General features: G+C 36.7%; 1 long non-coding RNA gene across 1 annotated transcript; it reads right to left on the minus strand.

Moving 5' to 3' along the window:
* Positions 1-18,101: 18,101 nt before the first annotated feature.
* On the minus strand, positions 18,102-19,698 carry LOC133804333 (uncharacterized). The gene is made up of 3 exons (XR_009878433.1): positions 19,107-19,698; positions 18,753-18,836; positions 18,102-18,305 (listed from the first exon to the last, which is right to left on the minus strand). It is a non-coding gene; the product is annotated as an uncharacterized LOC133804333 (long non-coding RNA).
* Positions 19,699-26,486: the final 6,788 nt, after the last annotated feature.

Here is a 26,486-nt window from a genome sequence, read left to right on the forward strand (position 1 = left end):
CAGACCATAAATGTTAATGCCCTGCATTGGGAAGAGTTTCGAACTCTGTTTAATGAGAAGTATTACAATGATGCCATCAGGGCGGTGAAGGTTGAAGAGTTCAGCATATTACTTTAGGGCAACTCATCAATGACTGAATATACCCTGAAATTTGACAGATTGGCAAAGTTTTCCAGGGAACTGGTGCCCACTGATGGGACCAGAAGGGAGAGGTTTCTCCAAGGGCTACAACCTATGATAGCCCAGGATGTTCGTATTACCACTATGCTAGGAATGACTACTTATGCACAAGTTGTTGAGAAGGCGCTCACCGTTGAGAGCGCAGAGAACAAAATTTGGTGTGACAATGCGGCCAGGAGAGATACTAGGAGGGCAGGACCTCCATTTATAAGTTTAGGTAGGGGTGGGCAGTTATCAAAAAAGGAAGGCTCCTGATGCCTTTCATGCTCCAGGCCCTAACAAGAGACCTAGTGGCGACAGTGAGGGTGGGAGGATTTTTCCGAAGTGCGCCAGATGTAAGAGGCGTCACATAGGAGAGTGTCGAGCAAAGGCCTACTTTTTATGCGGGATAGTGGGACGCCTAAAGAAGGTCGCCCGGAGGCAAGAAAGGAAGAACCATGAAAGGCGGACAACTTGACTCCAGTTTGAGTGTTCGCGTTGACTCAAGCAGAAGTTGAGGCTTGTCCCTCAGTAGTTACAGGTTAGCTTTTTAGTGTTGGAACCCCTTATACTATTTTGATTGATTCTGGTGCTACACATTCTTTTGTTGCTAGTAGAATCATTGATAGATTGTGTAGACCGTGTGATTATTATGTTGTGGGGTTCGGGACCTTATTACCCACTAGAGAGTTAGTAGTATCTAGGAGATGGGTCAGATCATTGCCAATGATAGTGGAGGGCAGAGAGTTGTTAGTTGATTTGATAGAGTTGGTTATGACCAACTTTGATATGATTTTGGGCATGGACTGGTTAGTGAAGTATGGGGCAACCATAGATTGCAGGAGGAAGATGATAACCTTTGAGCCTGAACGTGAGGATCCTTTTGTATTTGTTGGCACTGTGCATGGACCCCGTGTACCGATGATATCTGTATTGAGGGCTAGAGATCTATTGCAATGTGGTTGAATATGATTCTTAGCCAGTGTGGTAGATACCACTCAGGTCGTGCTAGTGGGACCAGAGGAGACTAGATTGGTCTGTGAGTTTCTGGATGTGTTTCCAGAGGATTTACTAAGGTTGCTGCCATACAGAGAGATTGAATTTGTAATTGAACTTGCACCAGGAATGGAGCCAATGTCTAGGGAACCTTACAGAATGGCCCTAGAAGAATTGAAAGAACTAAAGACACAAGTGCAAGAGTTGTTAGACTTGGGTTTTATTAGACCTAGTTTCTCACCATGGGGTGCATTAGTCCTGTTTGTAAAGAAGAAGGATGGTTCTCTAAGAATGTGTATTGACTACAGAGAATTGAATAAGTTAACAATCAAGAACAAGTATCCTCTACCAAGGATAGATGATCTGTTTGACTAGTTGCAGGGTAAAATGGTATTCTCAAAGATAGACTTTCGATCTGGTTATCATCAGCTGAGGGTCAAGGAGGGAGATGCACTGAAAATTTCCTTTCGCACCAGATATGGGCATTATGAGATCTTAGTCATGTCCTTTGGATTGACTAATGCCCCAGCTGCTTTTATTGATTTGATGAACAGAGTGTTCAAGGATTATTTGGACTAGTTTGTGATCATCTTCATTGATGATATTTTGGTTTATTCTCAGTAAGAGTCAAAACATGAACAACATTTGAGGTTTGTTCTACAGAGACTGAGGGAACACATATTGCTTGCAAATTTCAAGAAATGTGAATTCTGGTTATCTCAGGTAACTTTCCTTGGACTCATTGTCAGTAAGGAGGGGATCAAGGTGGACCCAACCAAGATTGAGGTAGTCATAGATTGGCCAAGGCCAAAGAATGCTTCAGAGGTTAGAAGTTTTCTTGGGTTAGCAGGTTATTACAGGCGTTTCATGGAAGGGTTCTCAAAGATTTCCACTTCATTGACTAAACTGACATGCAAGAATCAGAAGTTTGTGTGGCCAAACAAGTGTGAGAACAGCTTTCAAGAACTAAAGCAGAGGTTGATTATAGCTCCATTTCTGAGTCTTCCAACAGATCAAGAGAAGTTTGTGATTTACTGTGATGCCTCACATCAAGGTTTGGGTTGTGTTCTTATGCTGTTGGGGAAGGTGATTGCTTATGCTTCACGCAAGTTAAAAGAATATGAACAGAGATACACCACTCATGATTTAGAGTTGGCAGCCGTGGTTTTTGCATTACAGGTATGGAGGCATTACCTTTATGGAGAGAAGTGTGAGATATACATTGACCACGAGAGCTTGAAGTACTTTTTCACACAGAAGGATCTGAACATGAGACAAAGGCGTTGGCTGGAATTAGTGAAGGATTATGCACTACAAGAAAAAATGCTTTTAATAACACCAAAAATGTGTTATCAAAACATACGATAACACTTTCTGATGTGTTAAGACCGACTATGTTATCGTAGGTCAGGGTACTTTACATAACACTTTATCAGTGTTATACAGATGTGTTATTGTACTGTCAATGATAACACAATTTCTGTGTTATTTTAATATATAGATAAGTGTTTAATTATGTTATTTATAGTCGATTATATAGCACTTTTTTTGTGTTATACTACACTTTAGTATAACACTTTTTTTGTGTTATACTACACTTCAGTATAACACATTTTTTGTGTTATACTACACTTTAGTATAACACATGTGTTATATTAGCTTAGAGAAACATAATCTTTTTTTACTTACACAAAACTAGGAAAACAAATATGAAAGTTGAAGCCAAATAAGGTAACATAAATAGATTTTTATTAATTACTCAAATGTAATTAGAAATTTAGTCTACTAGTCTAGGCTTAAGAAATCATATTACAACATAATTTATGCCCAATTCAGATTCCTTTATCACTAAATACAAAACAAGAAATGTATACAAAAATTAGTGAAATACATTCTTCCATTCTAAAGGCCTCAACTACAAATGTTGTCAAGAATTTCTCCAAAGAAATCATCTCAATATACCTGCACATTGTAAAAAAAAAAAAAACCTTTTATTATTAAGAACAAAAGTTCTTGCCACCACAACAACAAACTTACAGTCTTTTCTTAAATGATACATTGAAAACTTCAAAAGAAGAAAATGGAAAACTAAGATAAATACTTATCTATTTTAGTTCAATAAAATAAGAGAGCTATCAAGAAAGAGCTAGGGAATTTTCAGATGAACAATAAGAGAGAATCAGTAGAGAATTTCTCTATGGTGATGAGTCTGATGACTCAAAACAGTCAGTTGGGACTGTAGATACTATACTGCTATATATAAACTATCATATTTAATGATATTCTTTTATTCTTATATATAAATATATATATAAATAACTATCATAACTGGTTTCTCTGCCAAAGCTAGCTAGCTCATGTTTAGAAATCATTTACATAAGAAACTATACATGACCCTGAAATTTTCATAGTATTAAAACAAAAGTGACCTTCTAATTTGAAATTCAAGTTATAAATGCTAACCCAAATTCTGAAAAACAAAATCATATTTACAAATAAAATGAAGAGAAATAGATCAATGGTGCTGAGAGAAACATGTATTTTGGTAATTTAAGAGATGAACTCTATCTCTAAAGAGAGAGATACACCACAAAATGTAAGAAACCTATCATAACTTAAAAAAAAACTTTCAAGAAGATCACTCATGCAACTAAGAAGTTTATGCTCAATCTAATATAAATTAAAATACTAAATAAGAGGAACACCTCATGTAGTTAATGACCATTAAACAAATAAGCTCCAAAGATTTTTTAGAAGTTCAATAACGGTATCATGAATCAATATGCTTTGATTTACAACAAAAATGAATTTAATACCTATAACCGCTCTGTGAATATTGGGCTAACAATTCAGAGAAAGCAGGATGACTTTAAGCTGCAAATGGAATTAAAAAAAATAGAGATATTATGCTACCTAAAATTTATGAAAAACTGAAAGAAAGTGAACAAGTTCCAGTTAAGATTTTAGTTAAAATGAGCCCTCAAAGAGTTCAATACTTCCCAATTAATTTAGGACAACATGCCTGAACTATTTATCTAAACTAACTATACCAATCTTAAAAGGGAAACAGCAAACCTTTTTAGACATGGTGCTCATCTTCTGAAGTATTGATACAGATAAACTTCCAGTATCACCAGCAGCTAATTTCTCAATCAAATGCACCATGACTAAACTGGTAGAAATCTGCATATATTTACAATATAAATTAACTTAAAATGCCAATAATCAGTAATCACATCAAAGAAGCCATCTAAAACTATATGATCTGCAAACATTTTGTTAGGCATCAGATATTGAATAGAGCTATATAGGATTAGTGTGTTGACTTGTAAATTTACTCAAGTTCTATTGGTTGGCTAGTAAGTGTTATTGTTAGTCTATAAATAGTATAAGAGAATACTGGATATATAGAAGAATTTGGTTACTGTTTAAAGTTTAGAATTTCTACTCTGGGAGTTTTTGCTAGGTTTTCTCAAATTAACCTAGACTTTGTGCAAGATTTGGTTCTTTTCAGTACAATTCGTTTATTGTTAGAATAAAGCTTACAGAATCTTTCAAATCAGCAACCTAGACGGTGTATTAATTAAAATATATTAAATGAGAAACAATGGGTCAATTGTTCAAATAAAAAAATTAATGATCAGGAAAGAAAATGCATTAACTCGAACACGCTAAAACAGCAAACGTATGGTGTTGACTTTAAAATGACTAACTAAAATTCACCCCAAACTTCATGCAAGAAAGAGCCATATATAAGTTTATACCCAAAAGTAGAAAAAAAAAATGCAATATGGATTAGCGCTAGACTTGAACACTGAAAATGGAGACAGCTAACCTCATTTTGGCATGTTGAAGTTAATATGTTAGATACTGATACAAGGCAGTACTTATAAACTGGAGCAACTGGAGCAACTGGATCCAAGGCTTTTTTACTTGCCTAAGAAAGAAAAACAGGGCAATACTCGTATATTTCAGTTAGGAAACAAAACTAAGTAGACTAGCAAAAACAAAGGACAAATACAATTTTAAATTAGCAGGGCTTATAAAAAAAGTTTTATTGTTATATTAGCACTGCCTTTAAGACTTCCATTGAATGAGATGTTACTTACACTGCCATTTATCATAACATGAAGTTTCTGCCCTGTGCTAGAAGTTCTAAATTGTCCCAGTTCCAACCCAGTTCATATATCTATTCATACAACAGAAGAATCCTTTAGAAATTATCCTGTCTAAATCAAACATTGACACAATTAGCATAGCAAAATTCTAGTTATGTTGCTCACAATCAAGAGATGTGATGAAACTTTTAGGTAAAATTACCCATTCAATGATCTCACTACCCAATATTACAACCTTTCCAATAATAGTTTTACACAGATGGATAAGAAAGGAAAAAACATTGCTGCTCTTTATATTTTTATAAAGCAAACCTTTTTTTTTACTTGGCAAACTTGGAAATATCTTAAGAGTAATTAATTTTGTATGAAAATAAACAAAATGCATACCATTGGCACCAAAAATAAGGCAGCATCTGCAACACGAGAAGTGTTGGGGTTTTATGCCCTAATTAAAACCCAAATTCTTTGTAATCTCATTTTATTATCAATAAAAGAATAGAAATCATTTTTTGACTTGGTCAATCACTTTGCTCACATGTTTTATTTTCATGATTATTTGTTTAATATAAACTTCTATTAAATCCCGAGCATATAGCTAATCTTATTTATAATGACGTAATCACAGTGGAATATAAATATGATTATATGTTCAAAATAAATTAGTCCTAAGATTAGTCAGTCCACCGGATTTACACTGACTTGCCAATCTACAATATGATCTACTTACACATTACAGTGTTATGTTCTTTCCAGAACATTAGCAAAGTAGATAAGATCGGATGTATTTGTTACATCGGACAGGACCAATATTGACAGTTGATAAGATAAGTAAACATACCGTTATTATCTATTCTAGTCATATCATATAGTTGACCATAGGTCAATTCAATCTCAATTCTGAGTGGTTAGTATTCTAACTGATTGTATTATTTGAGTTCTTTGACTTGTTCGTTACCAGCTTACCCTACGGACTAGCCCATACTTGCATCTTGGGAACTCGGTAGTATAATTGAGTGGGAGTGTTAATCATAGATATGAACATCTATAGCTTCTGATGAAGAAGTGAAACGATGGTTTCCTTTTAGTTTGGTTCAAGGTGTTAAATGATAGAGATCTCATTTCAGTAATTAAATTAGTTTACTGAAATATCATTTACAAGGAACTAAGTGTTTTAAGGATAAAATACAATGAGGGGTAAAACGGTATTTTAGTCCTATCTCATTGTAGACCGTCTATAGAGGATTGAGTGACAATTATGGTTGTAACAATGGATAATTAATAGCGTATCTATATTTTTTATAGAGCATTCTATGAATTCAAGAGTGCAATTCCAAGTCTATAGTGGAGTCACAAGGAATTAATAAGTTAGTAAATTTATTTGTTAGATTTAGGATAACTTATTGGAGCTTGATTTCATAGGCCCATGGTCCCCATTGTACCTTGGATAAAATCATCTAGATAGTCTCAATTAATTGATTTAATCATCAATTAGAATTATCAAAGTTGACCAGGTCAATTTTGGATAGTTTCACAGAGTTGTGTAATTTTGAGAAGAAAAGAGAAATTATGGCATATTTATTAATTAAGATAAATTGGTATCTAAATTAATAAATAAATTTAAATCAAGGTTCAAATTATAAATAATTAATTTGATAAAGGATTTAAATAATTATTTAATCAATTAAATCAATAGAAAATAATACAGGCCTTAATTTTAAGTCCAATGAGCTTATAATCAAATGGGAAATTTCACGGGCCTATAGCCCATGATAATTTCGACCTAGGGCTTCAAAATGGCTATTATTTTATTGATTTTTTAACTAAATTAAATGGCCTAATTGAGTCTATAAAAGGAGTGCTTAGAGATAAGTCAAAAAAGAAGTTTGATAAGTCTCAAGTCAGATTTTCTGATAGTTTTAGATTCTCTCTAAACACAAGTCCTTTTCTAAGCCACTTTGTTATTTTCTCTTCTTCTCTCTATATCTATCTCATGTGTTGAGAATTTCCCACACTAGTCTAGGTGGTTCTAAGGATACATTGGAAGATTATGAAGAAAATAGAAGATCGATTCAGTTTCTTGATAATACTCTGCGACAGAAAGGATACAAGAGTTAGAGAAACTGAAGGAAGGACTCTTAATTCCGCTGCGTATACTGTAAGTATTCTATTCTTTGTTTCTCTTTGAATTCAATTTTATAAACATGTTTTAGGCTATCTCGTATTAGTTTGTTTAATATTAGATATACATGAAAATAAATAGAGATCCTGTATAAGCCTTTTCCAACAACAAGTTATTACTACATTAGGTTGGTGCTTTTCCAAACATTCAACAATGGGAGCTGCAACAAGATATGTGCTAATACCCTTCATCAATCATACTAAAAAGGTAAGGTCCAACATCTCAAAAGACCACATAAAGTTGACAATACTATAAATTGCTAATGGGTCACAATCTTAATTTACAGCAAATAGATATTTCATGAGAGGACACAGTTTTGGGCACAAAAGAAGCATAGCACTAAGGAATGCAACAGCTACATTACAGGGCTATTTTCTATTCTTATAAGAAAGGAGAGGACCAAAATACTAGTTACAAAGACCCGTTACCAATTAGAAATAATATGAGCATCCTATGCAAACATAAGTGCTAAAGTCCAAAGATAAGAAAATTAAGAACCTCATTTCTGAAAGCCTGGCCAATTTGAGCAGCAGCAGAAGGAAGCTTGTTCCCATTGTAATAGTACAAGTCTTTGAAGTTAAAAAATATGCCCTGTGCAGTTTCTGACCACATGAACCTACAGCAGAGGAGATTTAATTACATATCATTACTGACCAAACAGGAGTCTTAATAAAAAAGAATTGCTAAGAATAATTAGTACCAAAATTTAACGTGCTCACCCAGGGCTCAAGCCAGATGGGCCTATTGATGTTTGGAACATAAGATTGAATGGATATGGATCATAAAGTTGAATCTTAGTGTCTGGAGCTGTAATGCCATACTCCTTAAGTTTGGCACCCAGCTCTTCAGCTGAAAGATCATCCAAAACAGCAAGTATGCGCTTCAGTTCTGCAGCCTCCTTGGCAGTTATGGAAAGGTCTTTTTGAAGCTTTTCACTGCAGAAGTCCTTGAGCAAGTGATCGGCACGATAGCAAGTCCCAGTTTTCTCATCTTTAACCATAAGGTCAGTAAATTTATCAACATGGGGAAGAAAAAATCAATTTACTCTAGCATATAAAGATAGATTTTGCCACTGTAAGAACATTTTAGAAAAGTAAATTACAAATAAAAGAATTTTAACAAGAAATCATAACATGAAAAAAAGTATCGACAAAATCAAATCCAATGTAAACAAGAATGCACTGCAAACAGGTTCAAGTTACTTGATACAAAAGCATCAAAGGCATTGTCAAGTAGTGTTCAAAAACATGCATTATAAAACAGATTAATAATAATGGTAATCTTTAAATAATTCTTCCTCTAATCTATTAACAGGTGATAAAGCAAATAAAGCATTATAAAACAGAGAATAACAAACTTAGATATTCAAAAGCCCTCAGATCTCATAAGTTAATATGGTCATTAACAGTGTACATGAGAATTTTGATTATAAGCCTTAAGAGCACTCACAATAGATTCTGTAAAATAGACTTTTTCTGGTGAAAAAGTAGAGAGAAAGAGAGAGAGAGAGCAATATATATGTATGTATGTACGTATAGAGAGAGAGAGAGAGAGAGAGAGAAGTCTTATAATGCAAAACCATGAAACTGCTTCTGAAAATTAGATTTTCCATCACAGGGCAAATAAGCATGCAAAGAAAGTGAAAACTAACAAAAAAAAATTACAATATCTTCATATTATTACATAAGGCAATAAAATATATATTTTGTAGCTGTAAAAAGAGACCATTTTAATATATAAATGCCCTCAGAGATTAATGCTAGAAATTTCATGAACATTGAAAATTCATTAAGAACCATTCACATCTTCAAGGTTTAAACACCACCACTTCAACCATCACCTTTGCCATTCACCACCACCAACAGCAAACACAGATCATCATCACCACAGCCAACATGAGAAAATAGTAATAAATTAATAAATAAAATAAAATAATGGATCACGGTGAGTACCAAAGATGGTGAGAGCATAAAAGATGGAGGCTCAAAATGAAATCAATGCACATATCAATACAAAAATAAAAGTTTTCATCATCAGGCACAAAGTAATCTAGAAACAAACTAAAGAACCGTGGAAAAAAAACGTATATAATTAATAAAAGTTTTTTTTTTTTACAAAAGACCCAATAAAAGAAAGTTATTAAAGGAAAGAGATCGCAGATATGACAACGTTACTCAGTAAAAAAAACAATGAAAATATATATATGATGAGGAAAATTTTAAATTGTAATCATCTAAACAACATTTCAGATCAAAAGTGCCAAAATATCAAACGACAAAGTTAACAGTAGACCGAAAATATGAAGTCATAATGCAATTAAGAAAAATACATAAAGATCCCTGCCCCAAACTTTATATAAGTATAGCATATTATCTTAAAATTCTAGTCCAATAATGACCATGTATCTACAGATGTACATACAAGGCCTTGAAACAATATGAAAATAGGCATTTGCTACAAGATATAAGGAATCCTTATAGCAGAATAAAAAATGAAAATTACTAATAGAAGGTCATTTTGCAAAGTGACATTAAAAAAATGTTATTTTGCCAAACCGCCTTGAATATTATTATATTTTAGTGTGAAACCCCCCAATAATGGAATATTTACCTGCCAAAAGACAAAGTACTGATCGTTTGAGAGACAGCTTCATTAGCCCATGTATCTCGATTAAGCTTCAAAATAGAATAAAAGTAAGAAATGAACACCAAAATCTATGTTAAATGAACACCAATGTCAGTCAATTTAGAAAAGTCCAATGAAACACACTACCTACCATATGTGAGTTGAACTCCTTAGTAGACTGCAAGTTTACCAAGAGCCATTTGTCCTGAGAAGAGGCAGTTCCATTTGCCTACAGTAGCACAAACAAATTTTTACGTGAAGAAACATAACATAAACACTTTACATTCTTATCCTCAAAAACTAACAACACCCCATTTCCAGCCGGATTTGAATAATATCGTTTATAAGAAAAAGAAAATTACAGTAAAACTAAAAAAACCATTAAAAATAAATAAATGGATAAAGAGTACTAGGAATTCTCCAAATGCATAAAAGTCCCAGTAACTCGTGGCTAATGAAGGCAATACTGTTAAAACAAATTTCAAGTATAAACCCAAAGAGAAGCCCAAAACTAAACTCTGGCATACAAAACTATTATTAAGAGTCAGACCAGTCTTTAAATATTCTCATATACCTTTCAACCATAGAACCTTAAGAGAAATGCAAAGATCTCACTTCCTCAAAACAACTAGCTTAATTTATGCCTCAATCACTCGTATAAAACACAAGTCTCGTAATAAGATAAGGATTGCATGTTGAAAGGATAACCCATGATATACTATCTCCATTCAACAAACTGTAACTCAAGTTCAGGACTTCAAAGAAAGCTAAATAATACAATACATACTTTATTTATTGAAAATCTAAGACCTATATTTTCTTCATTTGTTAATAAAACAAGAGGATAATTCATTTGTACAAAAGGTCTCTCCCTTTTATATTTGGATAAAAGATATTTCTAGCATGTATAAAATATCATCATATCAGTATAGTATTATTTTCAACTAAACACTTGTTTGAGATGGAATTAAAAAGGACAAGGACTGGGATACAAATGAAGTTGAGTCTCCACTTTCTTTTAAATACCAAAAATTTCGAAAGGCAAAAAAGCTAATTGCAGGCACTAGTGAAAGGCACAAAAATCCTACCTACTCACTGACTACTACACACCATCATGCAAAACCCTATTAATATTTTTGTATTGACCCTTCTTCATTTTATATATCTTTATGTCATATGCTGCAACCGTTAAAGATTGCAGAGAACAACACTATCGTAACAGATTTAAAGGCTCAGGCACCCAAATAAATTCACATTATGATTAGGACCAACAGCAATTTTCCAAAGATAGTAAAAAAGGCAATCATCAAAATCATCTGTCAAAAAACAGTCAAAGTACCACAACTTTTCTGCAAATTAAGGTTAGTAAGAGTACTGAGACTATTCCAGTACAACTTACTGTATCCTTAGTGTCATTCAACTAGTCAACTGTCAAAAACATTTGAATCCAACTATCCAATTTCTACACATTGCACACTATGAAGCAATAAAACCAACAAAAATAACCAATTACCTTTTCAAATGATCCCTGAAACATTATATGAAAGGGAGGTCGATATAAGGAGGCCAGATTATCCCGAGCATTATCTGCTGTTGATGCAACACCTTGCTCTGATTCCCAAACCCCAGGGCGTTTCATTTCTTCATCAAAATTACGGAAAGCAATTAATAAGTTTGATTCAGAGGATGGATTTCTCATTCTTGATGCCCTAAATCAAAAGGACATATTCCATAAGTAAAAGTGATTTGCAGTTAGAAATTGAAGTTGTGCATAAAATGAGCATTGTCGATAACAAGGCACATCTACAAGTGTTTGAGGTTACTGAAGGCACCAGACAAAGGTACAGAAATAACTAATGTACAATGCATATCCAATTAAAAGACTCGCCAAACTCTAAAAATTAGCAGATATAATTTGACATGAAACACTAGTCCAAGTCATTTACAAAAGCTTATGTGCAGTATCTCAGTTATGAAACACAAAATCAAAATAAAAAAACAAATCCCTACTAAAACATGAGATAACATAGAAGGCAGTAAACGAACAAAGGTTAAAGTATATATCTAAACACCACAAATTAGTGACTGAACCAATTTCCATCCGCCCGAGATAAGTAAAAGTGCTACGGTGTTCAGTTAATGGATAAAAAGAAAAAGAATAAAGACACAGTTCCTGCCAACAATAGATTCCTTAAAATTTCAACAATGCCTCATGCACAACTAAAATTCATATGCAATTGCATCTCCAGTAGATAGCATTTCCTAAAATCCAAAACGCCAATCAAGCAGCTATACAATGGATGACAAATGTAAACAAAATAATAATAACAATAGACTTAAGCAATTAAACACACACACACACACACACACCCCACAGAATAAACATAATAAACACTATTTTAGTTCAACTGACAGAAGAGCTTCTGATATTTGCTATGAAATAATAAATCAAAAGGGGAATAGATAAAACTATACCCGTACATTAAGGCATCATCATAAAGGGCTTCCCTGCTAACAGGTAAATGAGGGCGTACTTCATCTCCAACAATCGGTGCCAAATTCCTTTCGGCTTCACTGAGTCGAATCATTCTAAACCAGCATAAACAATAATGCAGAACGAGACACATAAAACAAAGAAAAATAAATACATAAAGAAATTGATGCATCTAACATACCGAGCAGTCTGTTCGGCCAAAGCTTCAATATTTTCTGTAGGCGGAAATTGAGAAGACGATCCTCCCACTACAATGTCGCCTTCACTGCCTATATAAAAAAGCTGAATAGCCTCCTCAAGCTTCCAACTTGTGGCTTGTTCTCCCAACAAAATTCCATAAATTATCACCAAAAGCCCAATTCTCAATCAAAATCTTCCGATTTCAGCACAACCAAAATTAAATAAACCAGAAGACCAATGGAGGCAAGTACAAATTGAGAAAGAGAGATAGAGAAACCTGCAAGAACTGCCTGGAAGTCTCGGCAGTTTGTCCAACGGCGATCTCCAAGAACGATGAGACCACTGGGTCGAAGGCACGCAGAGGTGGGCTCGCACCTGGGATCACTTGGTTCGGGGGTTGGGTTCACGGGTGCCTGAGATTTGGAGCTTGGCTCGGAGAAAAACGAGTGTGAGGATCATGGTTAGGTGGTCGAAGCTGAGGATGATGGTGGTTACGGGAGTACGGCTAGGGCGAAGGGAAGAGAGAGACGAGAAGGAGAAGGGGAAAAAAGGTATGAGAATTGGGTCTCTCTCGGGTCTCACAAATTTTGAGGTCAGAAATGAAAAAAAATCTAAGTGGCGCCTTTTTTTTATTACTGCCCTTTTTTTCACAAAGTGGCCCATTATAGTACTCTAGCATAACACATTTTTATTAGTATTATATTCATGTGTTATGGAAATGGGTATTTGGTGTAGTGATGATTGTGAAATCCTGTATCACCCAGGGAAGGCCAACGTAGTGGCAGATGCTTTAAGTCAGAAGGGTCCGGGACAGATATACAGTGCGAGACTGATATCCAGAGAGTTAGCAGAGGATATGACCAGAGCTGGTATAGAGTTGTTGGTGGGCTAGTTGGCCAACATTACGCTACAGTCTACGCTATTAGAAAGAATAAAGGAAGGTCAGTTGAGTGATCCACAACTGACAAAGATCAGAGAGGATGTTCTAGCTGGAATGTCTAGAGACTATACAGTGTCAGATATAGGCTTGTTGAGATACAAGGGTCGAATCTATGTTCCGATTGACGTTGTTATCAGACGGGGATGAATCTCATACTAATCCTTACTCTTTACATCCAGGCACCATGAAGATGTATCAAGATGTAAGATCATTATATTGATGGCCTGGAATGAAGAGGGATGTAACAGAGTATGTGGCTAAGTGCTTGACATGTCAACAGGTCAAGGCTGAGCATCAGAGACTAGCAGGGTTATTACATCCCCTAGACATCCCAGAGTTGAAATGGGAGGATATCACGATGGATTTCGTGGAAGGATTACCCAGGACTATGGATCAACATGATTCGGTGTGGGTTATTGTGGATCGATACACCAAATCGGCTCACTTCTTACCAGTGAAAACAACTTATATAGTTGACCAGTATGTAGATCTCTATGTAAGAGAGATTGTGTGCCTTCATGGGGCACCGAGGTCGATCGTGTCAAATCGGGACCCCACATTCACTTCCAAGTTCTGGGGAGGTTTTGCAAAGGGCCATGGGTATACAGTTGAAGTTCAGTACTGCTTATCATCCTCAGACAGATGGACAATCTGAGAGGACAATCCATATATTAGAGGACATGCTGCGGGCATGTGTGCTAGACTTTGGTGGGTCCTAGAGTCAGTATTTTCCTTTCATAGAGTTTTCCTACAATAATAGCTATCGGTCGACCTCCTTATGAGATGTTGTATGGTAGGAAATGCATATCTCATATTCATTGGGATGAGAGAGGAGAAAGGAGATGCTTTGGTCCTGAGGCAATTCAGAGGACCAATGAGGCTATCGAGAAGATAAGATCTCGAATGCTCGCTTCTCAAAGCAGACAAAAAAGTTATGTTGATCCCAAGCGCAGGAATGTGGAGTTCTAAGTAGGAGACTATGTCTTCCTTAGAGTCTCACCATGGAAAAGGGTAAGGAGATTTGGAAAGAAGGGCAAGTTGAGCCCTAGATTTGTAGGACCATTTGAGATCCTGGAGAGGATTGGTCAGGTGGCCTATAGGTTCGCCTTACCACTGGCTTTGTCGGCTGTGCATAAAGTATTTCATATTTTAGCCCTTCGAAAATATGTGTCAGACATGACTCATGTGTTGAGTTACGAGGATCTGGAGCTTGAGGCATATCTCTCCTATGAGGAACAACCAATCCAGATACTAGACAGGAAGGACAAGATCCTGAGAAACAAAACTATACCTTTGGTTAAGGTCTTATGGAGGAACAGCAAGGTCAAAGAGGCAACCTAGGAGCAGGAATTAGATATACAAAGACAGTATCCCGAGCTATTCAGGTAAAATTTCGAGGATGAAATTTCTATAAGGGGGGGATAAATTGTAACGTCCCAAATTACTTAATAAGGCTTAGGGCCTTGATTAGGGGGCCAGGATTGCAAATTATGGAAATTACATGTTTATGTGTTTTATATGCGTGTAAATATGTGATTATGTGAGTTATATTATTATATGACTTGATATGCATGTTTAGGTGTATTAATTAAACATGTGGGCCTCTTTCTTATTAGAAGGAAAATTTTCATAATTTTGCTCGTTATGGGTATATTTGGCATATATGTGATATATATGTGAGACCACATTATTATGTGGATATATTTGGGTTACTCGGTACGAGGCGATCGTAGGGAGCAAGCTAGTGGAAAAGTCACAACGGGATCAATATTTGACTCGGTGTAAGTCAAGGGGTATATTGGGTATTTAGTACATTACCGGGATACTGGGTAATGGGAATGATTATTTGATGATATAGTGGGGATTAGTGAGATCGGGCGAAAATTCTGGGAATTTTGACTATTGGGGGCATTTTTGGGACCCCGAGCATTGGGATTTACTTGAGGTTACTTAAGCTTGAAGTAACCCGCCAGAAAGAAAACACGTTCAAAATACTTTTTCTCTCTCTTCCGTTATTCTTTTTTACTGTTCGTCACATTTTTGAAGGAAACTCGAGTTTTAGAACTCGGATTCAAGTAAGAATCGAGTCATAGTAATTCCAGGAAAGATTCAAAGCTTATTAATCAAAGGATTTAGCGAGAAACGATATAATCAGAGGTAATATAAGCTTTGAATTTATGAGTTCTCATTTCCTAAAGTTTCTTAAGTTTTGAATTGGATTCTATGTTTTGATGAGTTTTTTAGTTGTTTGAAGCTGGGTTTTGATGGTTTTGGGCCATTGAGATGATTGAGAACTTTGTTTTGGGATTTGGATATATTTGGATAGGTTTATGGAGTGTTTTGAAATGGGAAAAATTAAGGTTTTGGCTGAGTTCCAGGTCGGGCCGCGGCCCAAGCTTAACGAAGAAGAGAGGCTGACGGGCCTTAGGACCGCGGTGCCTGGTAAGCGGGCCGCGGCGCAAGATCCAGGCAGAAAAGGGCAGGGGTCTCTATCTGGAGGCGAGTTGCGGCTCAAGGGTGCGAGGTCGCAGTGCTTAAGGGGAAAGTTGGCCTTGGGAAGGTTTTGAGTGTGGGAACTCAAACCTAAGGGCTCGAGGTCGATCCTACTACCCGGTTTAGTAGAATTCGACGTCCCGGAGGCTAGGACTCGGTCTGGAAGCCTTTATTTTCTCATTTTTGATGAGATTCTATACTTGGTTGTGACTATGTTATCACTAGGGGCTTAGAATCAGGTTTGTGCTCGAGGGTCGTTCTTATTTTACATTATACTCAAACCTCAGGTAAGAAAATTGCACCCATTATGTGACATATGTGATTAGGGCTTGGCCCGAATACTGAATATGGTTTTGATTGGGCATTGGCCCCTGTAAATGCACATGATTATGATTATGCCTATGATTATTGATGAAGCATGTTGAGTGCTCTATATATGGATGTTTGTTATATGATGAATGCATGTTAAGCATTATATACTTGAGAAATGCATTGACTTATTAGTCAAGGACGGCAATAGCGATGGGCGCTAGTCGTAAAGCATTGACTTATGAGTCAAGGGCGGCAATAGCACGTTGAGCGCTGGTCGATATGATTGGATCTAATCAGGAGCACATTACACGGTTGTTCAACCCAATGGTCTTAGAAAACTAAAGTGGCAGGTACACTAGATCAGCTCCAAGGCTGGTTATGTAGAGGATAGGGCGACGGGCCCCAGGGTGACCTATTAGTCCCAGATCCTAGGGCGCTGAGACCCCAGTGTGACTTATTAGTCATGTGCTTGTGCATTGGGCCCCAATATAATTCTGTTAATCATTTTTTTAGGGCATTTGGTCCCATATGATGTTGTAGTCATTTATATGAATGGTATGCATGTATGAGTAGTGTTATTACAGCTGGGCATGCTAGATATGCATCTGAATCTGTATATATTGTTCATGCACTTGCATTAAGTTTTCTTACTGGGCCTTGGCTCATGGGTGCTACGTGATGCAGGTAAAGGGAAAGGAAAGTTGGACCTGCCATGAGTTGGAGAGCTTAGGTGGTGATGTGTACATATGCGGCTGATTGACCACCACGGCCAATGTTTCCTCTGGGATCATTTTGGAAACGTTATTATGGGATCCCATGTATAGTTTAATGTTTTTAATGAAACTTCCATTCCTTTTAACCGAAATTTTTAACCATGGACCAGTAATTACATTTAGATGCACGTTTATGGCCTAATGTATCGTTTAGCAAGTTAAACACGATTTAAACACAGTGTAACGGTCTTGGCTATCCAGGGCATTATAATTTACCTGAAGCTAGTTGAGAACTCTCTAGGCCCGCCTGGAGTTTGGCCCCGAGCTCCCGATCTTCCTGGGCCTCTCGTGCCATCTCGACCACTCGTACAGTCTCTAGTCGCTCTTCTTGCAGCCTTTGATTAATTAATTGGAGGACGAGACTGTCAACGTAGTTTATGTCACTACTACAAAAACGGGCTATCCCGACAATTTTTAACTGTCGCTATTGAGCAATGACGACAGTCGACTAACTGTCGTATTTTCCTATGCCGGCATAGGGGTAGCTACGCTGACGGTTAATAGGTGTCGTCGTTGCTAGCTACACCGACAGTTAATAGGTGTCGTCGTTGCTGGCAACGCTAACAGTTAATACGTGTTGCCGTTGTTGGCAACACCAACAGTTAATAGGTGTCGCGATAACATTAAATTTATATATATATAATAATTTTTCGATAAATATTTTTTAAAAAATTTTAATAATATTTTTAACAATTGAAGTTTGATATAAATTTAAATAAAAAAAAATTACTCACATAATTAATTATTATTACCATAACTTGTAAAAAAAATTATATTTATCATAATACAAATTCATATACATACATTGTTGATACAATTGAAATGTAAATAATACATCAAATCCCCATGAGACTAAATAATTCTCAATAAAAATTCATTATTCTCGATGTAAATAATACATCAAATCCTCAATGTACATAATTCTTACAAGCAAGAAAGAAAATAATACCCAACAACTTGAAGAAGAATTTCTTGTTGCCTTGGTTCTCTTATATAATTGTCTTGGTTCTCGTAAATATCCAAGTAGAGTTTTAGCCTACAATACAGAATAAACACCATTAAAGTCAAACCAAAACTAAAATAAATAGAGAACTTGAGTTTGCAGAAGAAATAAAAAATGATGAATGTGGTTTTCAGTCACAAAAATGATTTATATAAAAGTTGTATTTTTCTTATCAAACTAGATAGCCTCATGGCTTAAGTAGTTAGTCTTATTTCTTTAAACTAAGGAATACATACCTGATAGTCTCAATTTAAAAGTCTTAGTTCTTTAAACTAAGGTGATACTCAACATTCTCTCCATAATAGTAAACTAGAGACTCATAGCTACAGTTTAAAAGACAAAATCGTAAAAGAAAATCAGTGTATGGGTGGAAAGGAAAAAATAAATATTACTAGATAGCTGGAAAACCAAAACTACTTTTCAACCACGAACCAAGAGGAAAAGTGAAAATGATTTTACTTGTTAAATTAAGAGAAGTACCTTGAACACTTCAGCAAGAAATGAAATAGTTGCATAGTCATACATGTACTTACCATTGCTTTGGGAAAGAGTAGTCAATATTCCCTAAATTATTTATAGAAATAGAGCATATATAAAATTCTTTGAAATAACATATATAAAATACTGAAAGAAACGGAATATAAAATGCTTTGAATAAAATAATGGCAATCTCTCTTAAAATTCTAACATCAACCTCATATAATCACCTTTTTTCAATAAGACAAATTGTTGAATACTTTAAACTTTCCAGCCTAAAGGTTCCTTGTGTCTTGTGTGTGCAGTCTTAAAACAGGTTCTAAATAAATGTCATGCTAAAAGCTCACCAACACATACCTGGAAGAGTGTGAGTTGGGCAGATAGAGTTGTAGCTTCTGTTTGAAGAGTCTAAACTTTTCGCTCAAGTTCCTGTATATAGCGAGCTTTTCTCTCCTTTGAGCGAGCAGCAGACTGTCGATTAGCCAGTATCCTTTGTCATATAATGAAAATGTCACGGGAAGAGAGCATACTTAGAAATAGAAAATTAATACAAGATATAGAACTAAAAATATAGTTGTATTTCACCAATAATGCATGGATCTATTTAGTGCCAAAATCTCAAGTAATTCATAAACTTCTCAAAAGAATCATATTGCCCTCAACTTATTATCCAAAACCTTTATACAAAACAATACATTTAATTAATTGCCTGCCAAAGATCTTATCCTATAAAAGGTTATATAGCATGAAAATTTCATCGAACTTTCCTAATCTCATCTTTTAACTAGTGTTATTTTCTTTTTACTAAAAGCTAGGAAATCTCTATGATGATGGCTACCTTTTCACGACCTCAATTGCTACCTACAGTCGTTCAAATATCAATATAGAACAAATACTGCACTATTACATCCTCTTGGATGTTAAATATTATAAATCATATTTTCAACAGTTTCTAGCCTATTTCAATAGTTAATAAGCATGATATAAAGTAGTTACTTCACTATTCTTTACTGAAAAAATGAAACAAGCATGCATGGGGTTTCCCAAGCAAGAAAAAAAATAAGTCATTTAGTTTTTGGAGTGGAAAAAAAAATCTATCAACAAAAGTTCTTCTTTCGTTAACTACTAATACATGTGTGACACCATAAAACTATATGTTCTCTCATAAATACCTCCCTCCTAGTCCCATTGGAGTGACTAATAAACCTCTTTCAATATGTGGAGGGAAAGAGAGGCATACTTGGTTTCAAATATGTATCCAAGGAAAAAGAGTTCATTCTAGATTTGTCTGATTATTTTGTAGGCAACCCTATATTAACACGAGTAATTAAGTCAAAAATTTCAACACTCAATAGCTTTGCAAGTTGCAATGGCCACAATTAGTAGAAAATCACTAGTTTCCATATATCTCAAGTTCACATGTTGTGCTTACTTCAAAACTAACAATTGTATCCAAATTACTTCAAATTAGGCCCTACTTGAATATATTGCAGTTGTGATACAACAGAACAAATATCAACTCATAATAGAAAGGAGAAAAAGATGAATACCAGACTACGAATATTCTCCCTGTCGTTGTACAGCCCGACACCGACCCCCCTGCGCCATCGAGCCCAGACTCGAGACCCCCCCCCCCCACCCGCCGTCAAGCCACCAGTTGTTGCCGTCGAGCCCAGCCTCGACCCCTGCCGCTGTACAGCCCGACCCCGACCCCCTTGCTCCATCGAGCTCAGACCCGAGACCCCCCACCTGCCATCGAGCTCAGCCCACAAGCCACCAATCGTTGCCATCGAGCCCAGCCCCGACCCCCTGCCGCTGTACAGCCCGACCCCGACCCCCTCTGCGCCATCGAGCCCAGACCTGAGACCCCCCTCCCGCCGTCGAGCCCAGCCCCCGAGCCATCAATCGTTGCCGTCGTGCCCAGCCCCGAGCCCCCTGCCGCTATACAGCCCGACCCCGACCTCCCTGCTACCGTCGACCACCATCCCTCGAGCCCCTACCACCATACGACCTTCTCCTTTTATTCTTCTTGTGGTTTTGTGCTGCTGAGAAAAAATAATGACCTAGGATTGTGTCTATTATGATATTTGAAATCAAGCCAAAAAATAAAATTGGACACCTAAATAAATATTTTTATATTCATTTTTGTTTAAAAAGATGTGTTGGTGTAGTGTTAAAGAGTACCTAACATGATTTGGAGGGTGGAGGTTCGAAACTTGCTTGCTCCATTTTATATTTTTTTTAAAACAAATCAAAATTTTAAATATTATATGTGTACTATTTAATATCATTAAACAGTTTCACAAAATTTTCAAATAATTTTTTTTAACTAAGACTTTAGTATTACAATTTAGTAATTGATATTTTTTTATAAAATTAAATTAAAGTATTGCTACTCTTAATATCATAATTAATTTAAAATTTGATATAAAAATTATTATAAATACAAAAGTTAATAATATGAAAATTTTAGAAACAAAAAAAAATCTAGTTTTAAAAGTTTTTAATAAATACATAATTTTAATAAATACATATTTACATAATTTAGTTTATTTTTAAAATTTTATTATTCATTAATTATAATTTTTTATTTGAATTTTGGCGACATTTTATGACTGTCGGCATTGAACTTTTATTAATTGTCGCCGTAGGGGTCAATTGCGACACATTTTAACTATTGGCATTGATCTCGAATTAACTGTCGGCGTTGGGGTCAATAGCGACACATTTTAACTGTCGGCATTGGTATCAAATTAACTATCGGCGTTGGGGTCAATAGTGACAAATTTTAACTGTCAGCATTGGTCTCGAATTAACTGTCGGCGTTGGGGTCAATAGCGACACTCAAAAGCAACGGTGACAGTTATTAGCTGTCGGCGTAGAGTCCCGCTAAGCAATTACGACAGTCAACAGAGTTGACTGTCGTGGTTGGGTGTCAAGAAAGCCCAGTTTTGTAGTAGTGTGTATCGAGAGACTAGATCCCAAGATTTCTTGGACGGGCAGTACCTTAGCAGGTCCAGGTTGCTAATATTTTTCCTCGACGAAGGAGTCTGGCCTCGACAAGGTTCTCCTCCGTCACTAGGAAGTTGAGATCCAAGTCTTGCTCGGGAAGAGTCCTCAACTCTTGAAGATAGTCCTCAAAAATCTGGGCATACGAAGTCCGGCGGAATGACCCTATTCAATAAAAAGACTAAGTATATAGGGAAAGATATAAATGGAAAGAAAATTGTTGTCGGGAGGATACTCACCAACCCTAGAGAAGTTGAGGATGAGGGTCGAGTTATCACGAGTCAGGAATCCACTTGTAGAGAAGAAGTTATCCTTAAAATATCGAGAATGATTCTCATTGTGGTGAGGGGGCTTATAGTTGAGTGATGAGCTGGCATACTTTATCAACGCATTGTACCCGCCGAGGTTGCTTTTCTTTCTCGAGGTGTTGCGAAAACCGTAAAAGTACAGTATTTCCGTTGGAGAAGGTGCAGGCCAATTCCTCCTCCAGTACAAGATATACATCCCCACTAGCACCCGATACACATTGGGGGAGAGTTGGAAGGGGGGCTATCCCCACAAACTTCAAAAAGTCCACAAAGTATTTGTGAAGGCCAAGGCGGCTCCAGCCATCAGATGTGCTTGGCTCTAGGTGCCAAGACCATTGAGACTACGGTGTGCCCTCTCGGAATCTCGACAGAGATGTACCAAGCACTCTCCACCAATCCCGTAGTGCCTCATGATGTGCTCCAAGGCCTCAGGGTGTCGGACCAAAAGGCAATACTGCTCCACCTCAAGTCTGTTAGCCTCGTACTGCTGACTGGGGTGGGGAATGGGGGCTATGTTTAATTTCTCCACGGTCATCCCCCTCTGGGCTGGCAGCGTTAGCCTTTCTGCTATCGCACCATCCGTACGAACTACCAGTTCCTTAGTTGGTTCTCACGCCCCTGCTCTCGCGCCTCCTTGCTGCCTTCTCTGTTCTTGTGCCGTCTCGAGTATTTCTTGATCGAAATTGTAAAACCCTTGCTCATGAAGTTGATGTAGTTCCTCGAACATCTGAGACACAAAAACCAAGTAGTTAGCATTTTGACCGAAGAGAAGAATGCCAAAACACAGAAAACCCTAAGAAAACTACTTGGGGAGAAGAAATGAAGAGAAACTCTAACGAAAATGGAACATTCTCAAGGGTTGACGACAGTTCCCACAAAGTGTCACCGAAGTTCGTGAAACTCACTGGATTGTGGAAATTTCCCAGAATCTGATGGGACGATCGAAAGCGATCTTTTGGCAATAAAAGATCCAGAGAGGCTAGAACAAGCATGGCAGATAGGGATGTTGGTGTGTGGCCAAGAAAAACAACCTAAATGTGCCTATATGACTAAATCATACCTATGTCAAGTGTCGTGCCCAAACTCAAACATTTGTATAAACAAAAAGAGAAAAAGAAGAAGAGACTTACCTGAAATGTAGCTCTGGTAAGTGCTGTATCTTGTGTGAGTGCAGAGGTACTTTAAGTCATTTTCCCAGAAGTATTGTACTTCTCTTCAACCGTACAAGACAACGAACCCTTGAAAGGAAGAGTCACAGAGAAAAATTCTGGTAATAAAGGCGTTTGGGCATAAAGGAAACTTGGGCTCTGAGTGTTCCAATGAATGTAAATGATTTTGAGGAGCCCGAAATTCAAATTTTATACTCACAAAATGTGTAAGGGAAGTAGTTGATCCCTAGTCATTGATTACCTACGAAGAAAGTACTCAAGAGTAATCCTAGGATCGTAATTTATCGAGGCGCGTTCACGATAAAAAGGTAGGAGAAAAGGTACTTCGGGTACAGTGTGAAAGGATGCTTCGGGTACAGTGTGGATAGACGTGCCAGGTATGGAGTAGATGTCTTGGGCGTGGATGAGACCCCTCATTAATTTTCCCCGATATACGAGCCTAGCAATGGGGAATTGACGCATAGCATTGCTTTATTGGTAAAGAGGGAACGGTCCAGCCCAAGCATTTCACCCCGAGCACTCCCCTGAGACACTCATCTGGTTAAGTCTCCACTGGCCAAGGACGAGTAGAGACTTGCGGAGCAAATGTTGTCTGTCTTTTTGTTAATTCGACATGTGGTTTTCGTTGAGTGTTCACGGTACTTAGGAGGTTATTTAGCATGCCCCAGCCCCAGGGAAGGCTTCCTTAGATCCTGCTAGGTATTCTTTAGCCGCTTAGCCGAAATGTTATAGTATGATGGTTTTCCACCCTCGGAGAACAATGCTAGTTGACAAGCACAGCATCTTGGGACCACCAATAGCTTCCTGACACATGACACGCCCCGCGAGTAATGATGTTATTTCCGTACTCGGGACAACACCATGTCCCAATGCGCACCTAACACGAAAAGATGTGCAACCAGTCTCTAACATAGTCAGTGGCGTGTCCTCCCAAAAAGCGGGAGGTTGATACCTCCTAAATGGGTCTCGTGCAATCTATGCATGCCTTCTTGTTTATTATTACAAGAATTGTAATAACTGGGACTAAGATCCCATCATTATGAGGAATAATAATAATTAATGTCCCACTTAATTGTTCCCAACCACTGTAAATAGGGCGGGGATACCCCATTGTAAGGGGTTCAACGATTGTGTAATTTGAGTAGCATATACACTGCCAAAAACCTCCATTAAAGTTTGACCTCTCAAGCTTCAAGCATATCAATATGATAGAGTCATGGACTATGGTTGTTTTTATAACCTGAACCACGTAAAACTCGGTGTCAGTTTCATTTTTCCTTCAAGTTCCCTTTATTTAAAGTTGATAGTGAAAAAGGCAGTCAACAAATATAATTAATAAATATCTAGTTTTGTATTAAATATTATTATAATAATATTTGAATTTATATTAATATAATAACTAAATATTTATTCTAGCAAAATTTTATGTAAATTAGGATTATATACTATATGTTATATATTATAATAATAATAATAATACTTTATAACATTTGAAATTTGTTGACGCCGTTTTTCGTCAACTTAAAATGTAGAGCAATTAAACAATATGAACTATGGTGCAAATGAATTGTATGGTGGGACAACAAGGGTTTTACGTGGTTCAGCAATTAAATCTGCCTAGTCCACGAGTCTATTTTATTAAAACTTGGAGTTTTCTCTCTAGATATCAAAAGATCCATCCTTTTTCAAGTGTTCATGTCCTCTCTATTTATAGAGAGTTTTCAGAGTTCATTCCCACATATTTCGGGAAGATACTCCTGCATATTTATTGAAATAATGATATTAAATATTGTAACTCCTATATACAAGGAAACGTCCCCTGAAAACCAGGAAAACGGATAACAAACTTGTTAATATCCCTTTAATGTCGGGATGTTACAACAATAAATATCTTTAAATGTACAGAACATGTTACATCAGATGACTCATCAAATCTTCGAGATCAGCAATCAACATCACATTAGGCAAGGTTTACGAACAGGTTACGAATTGGCCGTCTTACTCCAAGACCTGCTCGGAGCAGATAAATACCGTCGAGGCTATCACATTTTGAGCTTGCACTCTTTAAGCTCGACCTACTCGATCTAAAGGCACTCGATAACGGATGTATCCCAATGCTATGCTCTTTCGAGCTCAGAAAGAATCTCGAGGTTACATGTCTTCGAGGTTGCCGTCTTGCTTCGAGGGTTTTATAGTTGTACCATGAACATGCGTTTTTATATATCTCAAGCTCACACTCGACAAGTCCAGCCTTCGAGGTCACAATTTCTTGTCTCGAAATCTGGGTGTAATAGTTTTCCCCTTCAAAAGTATTAGTTCGAATCCTATGAGAAGGAAACTTTTGAACTACTTCCATTGGGAACCGTACCATCAAACATACTCGAGTGTGGACACGCGTCAGCTGGGTATTAACCACTCAAAGTACTTGAGTACCTTGGAAACCTGCCCACGTCTATCCGCCTGCCATCCTTTATGGTCCCATCGAATCATTTGTCCTTGACCATCGGATCTGATATAAAATATGGCCAATGGCCCAGATTAATCCAGTCTTTTGCATTCCCATGGGTTTATAAATTGGACTCCAGTCGTCTTCTTCTTTTACTTTCAAGTTCATTTCAGAGAGAAAAAAGGAAGAAAGAAGAACTAGAAACCTCCTTGCCCATTTCTTGCATGTTCTCCAAGCCGAGCAGACAAAGTAACATTGGACTCTTTGATTCTGTGAGATCGTACTTGCAACCGCTTATACAATCGTCCATTTCTCTGTTTTCGCCGATCGCATTGTGTAAGCTCTCTGTTCATGGCTTCTTTGCATTATATTTTTTTTTCTTTTATGTGTGTTTATGTTTCTGTTGCACCTTGGGCACTAGGATCTTGTTGGCCCATTCATTAGTTTAATGCACTAGAACGTTTAGGCTGATAAATATTAGATTTAGGTTCTGACATTATTGGTTCCAAACCCAATACATGCGCAAAGAGACCCAAATATGGCTCTTTTTCTTAATTTTCAAATTTCGGAGGACATATCTTGCACACCAAGATATTGGGTACAAAAATCAAGGTTTTTTTTTTTAAAGAATGCACGATTACCAAAAATATCACTTTTTAAATAACCGCCAACTTTTTTCCCTGATATATCGGGATTTCCAATAATATGTCCACCTTCTTTTATTTCGGTGGACTACACGCTCTGAGATTGGCCTCATCTTTTGGATCGAGCTTGCCTCGTAGCCTCGATCATTCGAGCTTAGATA

Source organism: Humulus lupulus, chromosome X (genome assembly GCF_963169125.1).
Source record: "Humulus lupulus chromosome X, drHumLupu1.1, whole genome shotgun sequence".
NCBI classification, from domain to species: Eukaryota; Viridiplantae; Streptophyta; class Magnoliopsida; order Rosales; family Cannabaceae; genus Humulus; species Humulus lupulus.